Below are 10937 nucleotides of genomic sequence, written 5' to 3'. Positions count from 1 at the left end.
CTAACTATATTTACTACCACGAACCTACCTCATCGTGTCACTCGCACAATCCTTTAACCCGGGTTATCTGCAATTTATTATTTTCAATATTACAACATATTTACGTCTAAAGATATGTCGTTGTTCTCTGTGTATAGAAAATCCTTAAAATTCCGCGAAACGAAGCCACTATAACATCGAAACTGTTCAGTCACTATAAGGCGACGGCCGACGGAGCATTATGAAATCGACTTACATAAGAAGAAAAAAAACTTCATATTTATTTATATTTTAATCAATCCTTCAAAGTTGTCCACGTTTGTTGTCGAGTATATTTTTTTTAAGTTTTCTACGGATATTTTATCGTGAGACGCGAGTTCTAGGCTTATAGATTTGCGTGAAATTATTTAGATATTATATTTTGTAAGTGTAATACTTATGAATCTCTAACAACTATTTTATCGAGTAATGTAATATAATAACCTCGTTTCGTACCATCGTGCACATCAACGTTGTATATCGCGCACACTAAACGTCCCGTCGAGGAGTAGATACAACGTAAAAAAAAAAAATAATTGTATCGCGTCGGATACACGTATGGGCTCATTTCTTACGCAAAGCTATCAACGAAAATAAAATAATCTATTTTTTAAATCAGCCGTTTCAATGCACTCGCCCAGCAGTATATATAGGTGCGCGTGATGTTCAAATGCGATGATATAATCATTATTGGCATTGCAGCTTTATTCATTTTTCTCGGTACGTGTTATGAATATAAAATGCGAGATTTTACGTTAAACGCGTTTCTCGTCATCAGCCTGTCCCTAATGCGCGTCTTATTGAAAACACTCGGGTTTAAAACTCGAGCAAACAAAATCATGGCCTACTATATACATAATATAATGTGATGCTCCGACATTAAATTATATTCACTTCTCGAGTGAGTGTATAATTAGTATAAGCCTAAATGTTTATACACACATAGTTCTGCAGATAGTTGTAATACAACCGTAAATTATTACAAAAATATCAAATTTGCTATTGTAATTATTTATTGATATTTATTTTATGAGCTATTTGAAAATATATTTAATTTATTAATTAATAGGTTACAAAATTATATCAGCAATTATCAGCTATATAGACATCCATAGACACGTCGGGGCTATCGATATTAACAGAGGCGACATGTGTCAACATTATTATTGGTAAGAGAAATAAACCCTGTCTTCGAAGTGGTTTACATTAAGTAAGCATAGTTAGAGGTGTTAGGGAGAGATGATCGAGTACTTCGTTGGTGGATCTTGAAGTTAATTTTACACAAGATGATATTTAAGAGGGGTCAGCTTTCTCAGACGGAAATACATCTTGCAAGACTTTTAACATAACCGAATATGACGTCTGCGTTTGGTAGCAGTGTCAATAGTCGTGCGGCGAATGGCGTAAATGGGAAACGCGTATACATAGTATATTATGTACGCTACACTCGGACGTCCGCCACCATTGGTCAACGATAATCACTAACCGAAAAGCGTTATCGTAGGGCGTTTGGTCAGAGGGTGCGTTGCTCCGATTGAAACGAGTGCCTACTCGAACTGCAATTCCGCACATCTGGTGTGGCTAAGTGTATGGCTTGCATCGTCGACCTTAAACAGTTAAGCTTCGATATATATAATGAAAATACGTAGTTATACACTGTGCATAGCGTAATATAGCAGGCGTCCGCCTCCCCAAAATAATGGCCGTATTGGAAAAGTCATTAAGCAGCCCATAATGACATAATGGCACATAGAATGCGTTGAATTCTCGTACATAATTTAATGTTAGTGTACACGCTAAATCACTACTCTGCATACGGATACAAATATTCAACCGTTTTAAATTATAATTATCGTTTATTTTTTTAATACTCCTCTCCCCCCCACAAAAAAAAAACATAATTAATTGTGCTATATCTAATTGAGGGCTTAATTTATTATTATTATATAATAATATAAAAGACATTATAATAACTTATAGCTGATTTTATATCGCACTTAACAACTATTTAGGTTGAATGAATGATATAATTTTTTTTTTGTTTGATTTGTATTTTATTCAAAGAAACGAAAAACACACTAAAACGAAATTTCAACTGTCAATATATCATCAATTAATTATATTTGTCGGTAGTGCTTAAAATATTTACATATTGTTATACGCATAATAATGTATTACATTTTTAACTATGATATTTACACGAGTAATTATTAGTACTCGACTTTTAGAAATGTAACTAAAATTTATTTTTTAAATGATTATTTATAAGCAAATTTGTATTGATTGACAGTGAGGTTGAATAATTATTTGATATTTTGAAGTATATCAAATTTTACAAAATAAAAAGAACGAGAAAAAAGGGTCGTGCCATAAAAGTTGGTAATTTAGTTTTAAATACTTTTAGAGAAAATAAATCTGCAAATTTTAACTTTAAATAAGAAGCATGATGTCCAACACTTTTATTTATTACTATTGTGTCTTTTATTTTCGAAGGCTGTATCTGGTTTTATATTGATTTTATTAGAATATTTTCATTTCATCAGGTTTAATGTACGTATGTCAAGATTATTTTGTTTTTTGAAATAAGGATAATTTTATAGAAGGTATCTACTTTATTTAAACTTTATTTTGTTAAAAAAAAATTAATTAATTAATAACTAAATAAAATAATAAAAGAAAAAAGTTATATTTATAAATAGTTATTTATGATTAAAAAACATAAATATAAATTATTTTAAACATTGATTTATTATTTTATCTGTTTCTTGTTTACTGTGTTGTAACTTGTAATTCTAAATTGACTGCAATGGTCTGTAGTGAAAAATATCTGAAAAACAAATTAAAAACAATAGTTTAATAATCGATGAGTACCACACTGTTGATTTTTTTGTTTACAAATGTTTTTTTAAGACTTTAAAATGCTCAATTTTTGTTAAGTGTACATTATGAATAGTTTAAAACGTAAACACGTTTTGAAGGAGTACCGTAAAAACAAGGAAACATTATTAAACGGAATTAAGGATAACGTAAAGCCAAATTAATGAATTTGACAAACGGACGGTAGTATAAATGTAAGCCAGGGGATGTCGAAAGTAATGAGAACCGTCAAGGGTACATTACCGTCTTCGTTTAAACAAATGTCGTTTGTATAATAGATGTCGGAGAATATATTATTTGTTGTGACACGATAAAGATAACTTTATAATAATTTAGTATTGAAACGTAAAATCTTTTTTCTCGTACCTTATATTATACCTTACTAAAGTAAGTGACAATATATGCGTGTATAGATTAAAAGACATTTTACATAATTGTGACACGAAGCTTCAAGTCCTCTATACTTATTACCAGTATGGTTATGTGGTATAATATACTGTATGTATTCCTAAGTCCTAACATAATATACATACACTTGTTGTGCTTGTATATATGTAAATATAACTATATCGTTCGAGATTATAAATTATTCCGTTTGATGATGTAATACGAGTAATACGACGTGTATTTGTGTTATACATTGTTAAAACAATATGGCATAATGTGCCAGACAAATAATATGATGATAATAATTTATATGTAGCCTATATAAATGTATAATGCATGGTATGATGTGCGCAGAGGTATATGCTTGGTCGTATCGTATCATCAACATCATTAACATACGTTATTATTTTAATAGTATAATATACAATATCCTATACATTATTATTGTTAAATAATTATCTATAACTTAAGATAAGAAAGAAAGGAATTATAGGTAATATATAATTCAATACATTTTATTATTATGTTTGGCATATATACAACCGTTTATTGATAGATCTGCAAGTTATATTTGAAAAATGGTATATTTATAGTATATACATATCCTAGAACGGCTAGAACAAACACATAATATTCCATACTATTTAGGTAATTTAATTAATTTTCTTTTCTAGTTTTAGTTTTACCTATCAAATTTTTTTTTCGGAGGTAACCGTTAAACAAAATATATTTATTCATTTTATGAGAAAATAGTAATTTATAGTAACTATATTATTGCGCAAATACGCGGTAACGTGATTCGATATACTTTACGCCTACGCAACAATAATATGATATGGCCGTTGTGTATAACCGTAAATAAACCGTCGTAAACGGTTCAGTAAAAGCTGAATGAAATCCTTAGCCTCTTACGGTCTTAGCACAGTTCACGTAATACAATACGCAATAAGTAAAAACAACACATAATAAACATATCGTATAAACGTATAATATATATATATATATATATGTGTGTGTATATACAGTATATACCTACGCATATAATGCTGTTGTGTACCTAGTTATTCGCGACTCTCGAGACCCCGCGCCCGAGAAATAATAATTCGCATACATATTATTTATTCGTATATGTAGACCTTTGTCGCGAGTGTGACGGTTAATTTACCTCGACGTGACAATAATAAAAGCGAGACTCGCACGTCAGAGGTCTCCCCAGAGCGTTCATTATTGTTGTTATAATAATAAAAGCGCGTACGTGTCCCCGCTTGTACCTACCACGTGTACACACACAAACGTCTAACCGGGTGCCGTCGTGTCGTTTTGTCTTTTCAGAGACAAATTGACGCGGAGATGAAGACGACTATACGACGACGATGGACCGGTGGGGGGGAGGCGGTAGCCGGAGGCGAGAAAGTCGCGAGGTTAAGTATATATGAATACACCTATATGTATATATTATTCGTATTTTGCATATACTCCGCGCCGTGTGCCTGCACCGTATAACAACACAATTTACTTTCGAGGAAAGAAAAAAAAATACGTAAGTATATACGTTTTCGTCCTGAGAGACGCGCGGCAGATGAGTCGTAGGAGTGGCGGGCGAGAGGCGAAAAAATAACTCCCGCTCGTTATCAAAATGTCAGTTTCGATACTCAAATTTGCAGATAGCACACGTGTACGTCTATATTATATTATTACGTGAGTGTATTATGTGCGCGCGGGTGTGTGTGTGTGGTGGAGACTGGAGAGATAAAAAAATAAAAGCACATTTACTGCTGCTGTACTCGTATTTGCGCGGGCGAGGCGAACACTCTGTTATTGGTAAACGACTATAATATAATACGAGTGTAGCTCGTATTGTTATAATAACATTACACGTGGTGAGAGATGTTTCGGAATGTTTTGCGTGGACCGAAAAGGCAAAAGAATGATTTTCCGTTTTGTTTACAACGGTCCTCATTTGACGGATATCAATGTCAAAATACGATATCGTTGTCCTCCCCAACACTCTAATTGCATATCACGCGTAATTTAATGCAGAAAATAATGTATTATTATTACTCGTTCCGCGTGTAAGACACTCGAAACCTTAAATATAATATTGTCAATGTTATAAAACGAGCATAACGAGGAAGAGAAAAAAAACTCATCCAAATACGACTGTTTTTTTTTCTTAGGAACAAATCGACGTAAAGGATTCATATGAAAAATTTGATTTTCCTAGTAAATACTTTTTATTTTCGTTAAAGTTATTTTTCCAAGCAACGCATACCTACCTGGTCAAAACGGTTATTTTACGAATATTTTGCTTTTTCATATTCATTCACTGGCAAGTTACAAATCGTGTACTTATGTTATTTATAAACTCTACATTTCGAAAAGTGGTAAGGTATTATGGGTTATAATTTATAAACTGTTCTAAAAACGCGGTGTATGTGTCTCATTACCCCCGTTTCTAATGGTCAGAAGTTTTAATTCTTATAGTATGAGATTACATCATGAGAAAATACATTTTTGATTTTGAATCAATATACGCCGTTTACCATAAGATTTATGAAATATGAGCATAAATTGTATAATGTAATAAAATATTAATGTTGTATTACATGTAACTTTTTATCAAAATATAATAGTATACCTATCTATTACCTAAATGTATTTATATTTTATCGGTTAAACATTTATAATAATAAGTATGCTTCTATACTTAATACGACTGTACAAGTATAGCGGAGTTTTGTACTTCCCGATGTGATATTTGTACACATCCGCGCTATACACATTTCGTAGTTATAAAAGTACTACGTGTATTGTTATTTGTCCATTACGGTATTACGCATAAATATCATTATACAGTTTTTTTTTACCATTCTTGATTATTATATAATATTTATTATGTATATTTTATTGCCGTTCGCGTCGATCGGGGTATGCGTATATTTTGTGTACTGAAATATTATTACTACATTCAGCCAAGGAGGGACACGATATTGTTATATTGTCCGATTGCTCGCCGACAATCGCGTGTCGAATGTCCATTAAAAAGTGTTCAATATCAATTTGCGCCCATGTTTATGACTGTTGTTTTTAACCCCTTGGCCCCCGGAAGCGGAACTGGACGCCATAAATCTCCGGACACTAACCCCCATGCCCCCCTCACACCCCATTGTGTGACGCTCCCGGTACAAGATATTTTCCAGCCGGTGCGCTGCGCCTGCAGCCGATAAACCAGTTGGACGCGCTGACCACTGACCCTGATCGATACATTTTTTCCGTTTTTTCTCCCTCGGCACGCACACACGCACACATAATGCATACACCCGGGTTGACCACCCAATTACCGGAGACGCCTCTGACAAACGGCTCGTGCGCCCTCCCACCCCCTCGCCGCAGCCACGTGCCCACCCCAATCGGCGGCGTGCCCATCATCGATCGCCGCCGAACAACCGATTTTTAATTTTCGTTTTAACGAAAACTCGCCAAACCGGTCATCCTCGATCGAGTGTGTACTACTATTATTGTGCTCATACATATTATTATTATTATCATCATCGAGTAACTTTTGTGCACGCGGGACGGCTATATACACGCACAACGCAGTGAGTTATAATATACTATAATATGTATAACGCGCACACCGCGTGCAGATAGACGAGGTGAGCATACGCGCGGTGGTTACTCGTGTAGTACAATCGTGTTTATATTGTCGTAACGACAATGCCCCGTCGTACATGTATATAATATTATACCGATAATGTGTTTCCGGGTTCAATATACCGGCGACGACGGTAAATCGGTTTTTAATCGTTTAAGGGTCGGTTGTTTTTTACGATTCGTTTTTTTCCGCTCGCACTCTTACAAAACCATCTACATAGAAAAACGTTCGTGTAACAATATAATATTATATAGCACCTCGCATTATTATACACTGATTAATTTCGTGTTGTGAAATACATGTTTTATAACGTGCAATGCGTGCGACTTACAAACAAACCATCGAGAACAAATAATAATCGACTTCAAAAAAAACCAATTAGACAACAATAAAATTATAATACGATTTATATATATTTATTTATACATATTAATCCAAAGTCGCCAAGCATTTCATAGTAATAACAATATTGGAAGACATGGCTTCAGCTATACTATGGGTTCTATTTGAGAATTACTATTATGGTGTAAAGTATTTTGAGTTTGAACAGCCACTCTTTTTCTGTATACAGAGCTCTTACTTTGAATTTTATTTTCGTAATTATTCTACTTTTAAACTAACTTCAGCGAAACGCACAAATAAATTACACATATTCGTTACAGACGTAAGTACTCTGTAAAGTGTCACTCATTTTAAAATCAACTTTTTTTATTTTATTAAAATTTGTAACTCGTGGTTATTACTTTGGTATTTTTCAAACGTATTTTTTTTGTCGGTAACTTATAGATGGGTAATACTTTTTTTTATTTCTATAATATGTAATATGTATATCTAAATAAAATAATATACTAACTTTTTTAGAAAATATTTGTTTCGAAGCTATGTTGTTTAATAATAACTTATTTTAACTCAAATAAAGTATAGAAAATGATAATTTTAAAGTATGTTGAACAATAAGCTGTACTTACAAAGATCATCTATTAATAATAAGACTGTTAAAAGACAAAAAGAATTGCATATAATTTATACGTATCGATATTATTATAATACAGTGTATCTTTCTACGCTTATGACATATTTGCTTGGGATTAATTATTTTTTCTGGTACAGAATGTTTTATTGTACTATAATATTATTTCATATAATTATAGTACTAGATGTTATTAACTTAAAATGCAATACTGAAGTGTTATATAACTATGTAAATTTAGGTTCGTGTACCGTTCATGGTTTAAATAGCTGATAATTAATTTAAACAATTTTAAAATTTTAATGTGCATAGTAGCAATAATATATGTTATGATAAAAAAATTTTAGTCAATAAGAAAAATATCTTTTGATTCACAAGAAATAACTAAATATCTTGTTCCTTAATCATTTTAAGAAAAATAAATTACTGCTAAAAAAATTGTCCATATTATTTATTACTAATAATTCTTAAATTGCTATAATGTTTTACATTTTTAAACTTTTTGACTAAGCCAAAAAATTGTTATCAATATTTACAAATAAATATATCAAAGTTTAAATGTTTAGAAATAACTTAAAATGAAACTTAATATTTTGATAATGTTATCAAATATTAATATGTAATAATTTAAATAATAGTGCAAAGTTTCAAATTCTTACAATTAATTATTTTTTGAATTACAACCAAATAACAAAAATTTCCGAAGAATAATCATTATTTTACATGTAATCATCTTATTTCTTATTAATTTGAATTTAAATAAAACTCGTGAAATATAAACGCTGAAACGCTCCACAAAACTTTGCTTTTTAATTCCAACAAGAACATTACTAATGATGAACCTTTATTAATTGTTTAAGTTTTTTAACACTACCTTTATAAAACAAATATATTCATTTCTTTGCTCAGAAACTAAAATAAGAATTTAATGAATACTGGTAAAAATAGTCAAAATACTATCACTTTTTTACCCGTATTTTACTACAACAAGCACCTATTTTAAATTATTATAAAACACAAACACTGATTTACAAAATAAATGTTCTGTTTTAGATCTATAGTTTGTGTAACGCAGAGTAATGAAAACTTTACAATAAGTTTATTATAACCTCAGTAATAGTATCTGTTTATTACTCAAGTGACGATATTAATAAAAAAAAGTTTTAAAGCTTTATAAGACTTAATTTGATTATTTTTACTACTATAAAATACTATAGAATTTTTTATTATTTTCATTTGAAAACCCGTTATTGGTTTGCTTGTATAAATGTTGACTAATTATTTATGGAAGATTATACTTTAATTATCAAACAGTTTATTTAACTTTGTAAATATTTTTATTGCGGCTTTGTTAAAACAGTCATTGACGTTTCTTTGAGATTACAACACGCTTAATTTAAAAATAAATCTGTTAACAATCCAGCGCGATAACTGCTCGACTTAGTAATTTTCTGCTAAAATAATACTACAATTATAAAATATAATATGAAAATATACTTTGTATGTAAATTATACGATACACGTACCTATTGGATCTCTGATGTTTCGTTTCCAAAGTATATTATTTATTCCTTTTTTTTTTTTATCCTTTTATGTATTACGCAACACTATACCCATTTATATATATTATAATATTATAGGACTAGCGCGCGTCACGCGTTTTGAGATGCTCGCGCGTATATATATATGCTTTTAACGGTGGGAGAGGGAGTTATTTTTTTCTTATTTTTATTACACGTCATGCGCGCTCTCCGGGAGTTCTGCAAGACGTGTAATCGGCTAAAGATAAAAAATACCTCTTTTTTTTTACGGTCCTTTTTTCGGTCCTTGTTACTTTCGCGCTAGGGACGGCGGCGGCGTCAGCGGCGGAGGAGACGGTAAAACCAATTTCCTAGAATTCAAACGCCCGCCTGCCAAAGAGAGCCCACGCATGTGTGTAGGTCGTGTATATACTCGTGAGCATATACACACAGGCGCATACACACTCACACACACACACACTGTTATATAGTACATATACGTACGTGTACTTGTTATGGAAAAGGAAGCCGATTGGCGGGAACGTTGGGCCCAATAGGCTGAGAGGGATGATATATGGGCGGCGGACACCACCCGCCGGTCACAGCGTTAAAGCCGTGGCGAGGGCGATGAGGGGGTTGAGGGCGGTTTCACCCACAGCGCACACGGTAAATAACAAATGCCTCCGGGGGTGGTATGTGTGAGGCGGGGGTGTGCCGATTGTGTGTGTGTGTGCGTGTGTGTGTGTGCGTGTGTATATGTTATCGTGTGTGTGCTCTTTAGAAAGCATCCCTCCGGTCGTTTTATTGATTTATGTGTGTGTATGTGCTTGTGCGAGTGTGTGCACGTTCGTGTTTATGTACAGTATACACATATGTATGTGTGTGAGTGCGTGTGTGGGTCTTCTTTGCTGGCCCAGGGACGTGTGTACGTGCGCGCATGCTCACGTACGTACGTGTGTGTATAAAGGTTTCTTCCGCGAGGGATGCGAAATGCTATTTCCATCCCTTTCCGCTGACGCCACCGTCACCGCCACTCGCCCGCACCCAGACACCATTAGTTTGCATATACTCCTTTGAATGTTGCCTAAACCACCACCACCCTTTCCGAAAAGATAAAATAAAGAAATTTTCTCTCTTCGGGCTGTTCCCGGGCAAAAGTTCTCTCCCTCGGCTTTTCCTGTCACTGGACTAATCGCATTTTGGGCTTCTCACTCTGAACCTTCACGTTGCATAACCTTCTTATCATTGACAGAATGACACGAATGATAAAAGACATTTTCCCATCTGCCACTCTTCGAATGACTACTGAAATGGTTTACGTACATATGTATAATATTATTACTTGGATTTGGAAGTTATAGAAGTTAAAATCGATAAAATGTGCTCATAACAAAAAAGCTAAAATGTAAAATATGCTTAAAAAACTCTCCAAAATTTAAGAAAAAAAGTTTAATTTATTAATTGTTAGTGCGACATATTATAAATCACATTAGGTATATTAATATATGAT

At 32.8% G+C, this 10937-nt stretch overlaps 1 long non-coding RNA gene across 1 annotated transcript in view; it reads right to left on the bottom strand.

Annotated features, from left to right (window-relative positions):
* Positions 1–2685: 2685 nt before the first annotated feature.
* The window catches only part of LOC132918349 (uncharacterized), a 53266-nt gene continuing 45014 nt past the window's right edge, over positions 2686–10937 (bottom strand). Inside the window, exon 4 of the long non-coding RNA XR_009660455.1 lies at positions 2686–2845. This is a non-coding gene — a long non-coding RNA (uncharacterized LOC132918349). The remainder of the gene's footprint in view (positions 2846–10937) is intronic.

The sequence above is a fragment of the Rhopalosiphum padi genome, chromosome 1 (assembly GCF_020882245.1).
Source record: "Rhopalosiphum padi isolate XX-2018 chromosome 1, ASM2088224v1, whole genome shotgun sequence".
NCBI lineage: Eukaryota > Metazoa > Arthropoda > Insecta > Hemiptera > Aphididae > Rhopalosiphum > Rhopalosiphum padi.
Note: the sequence above shows the minus strand (reverse complement) of the source record. Positions and strands in the feature narration are given on the sequence as shown.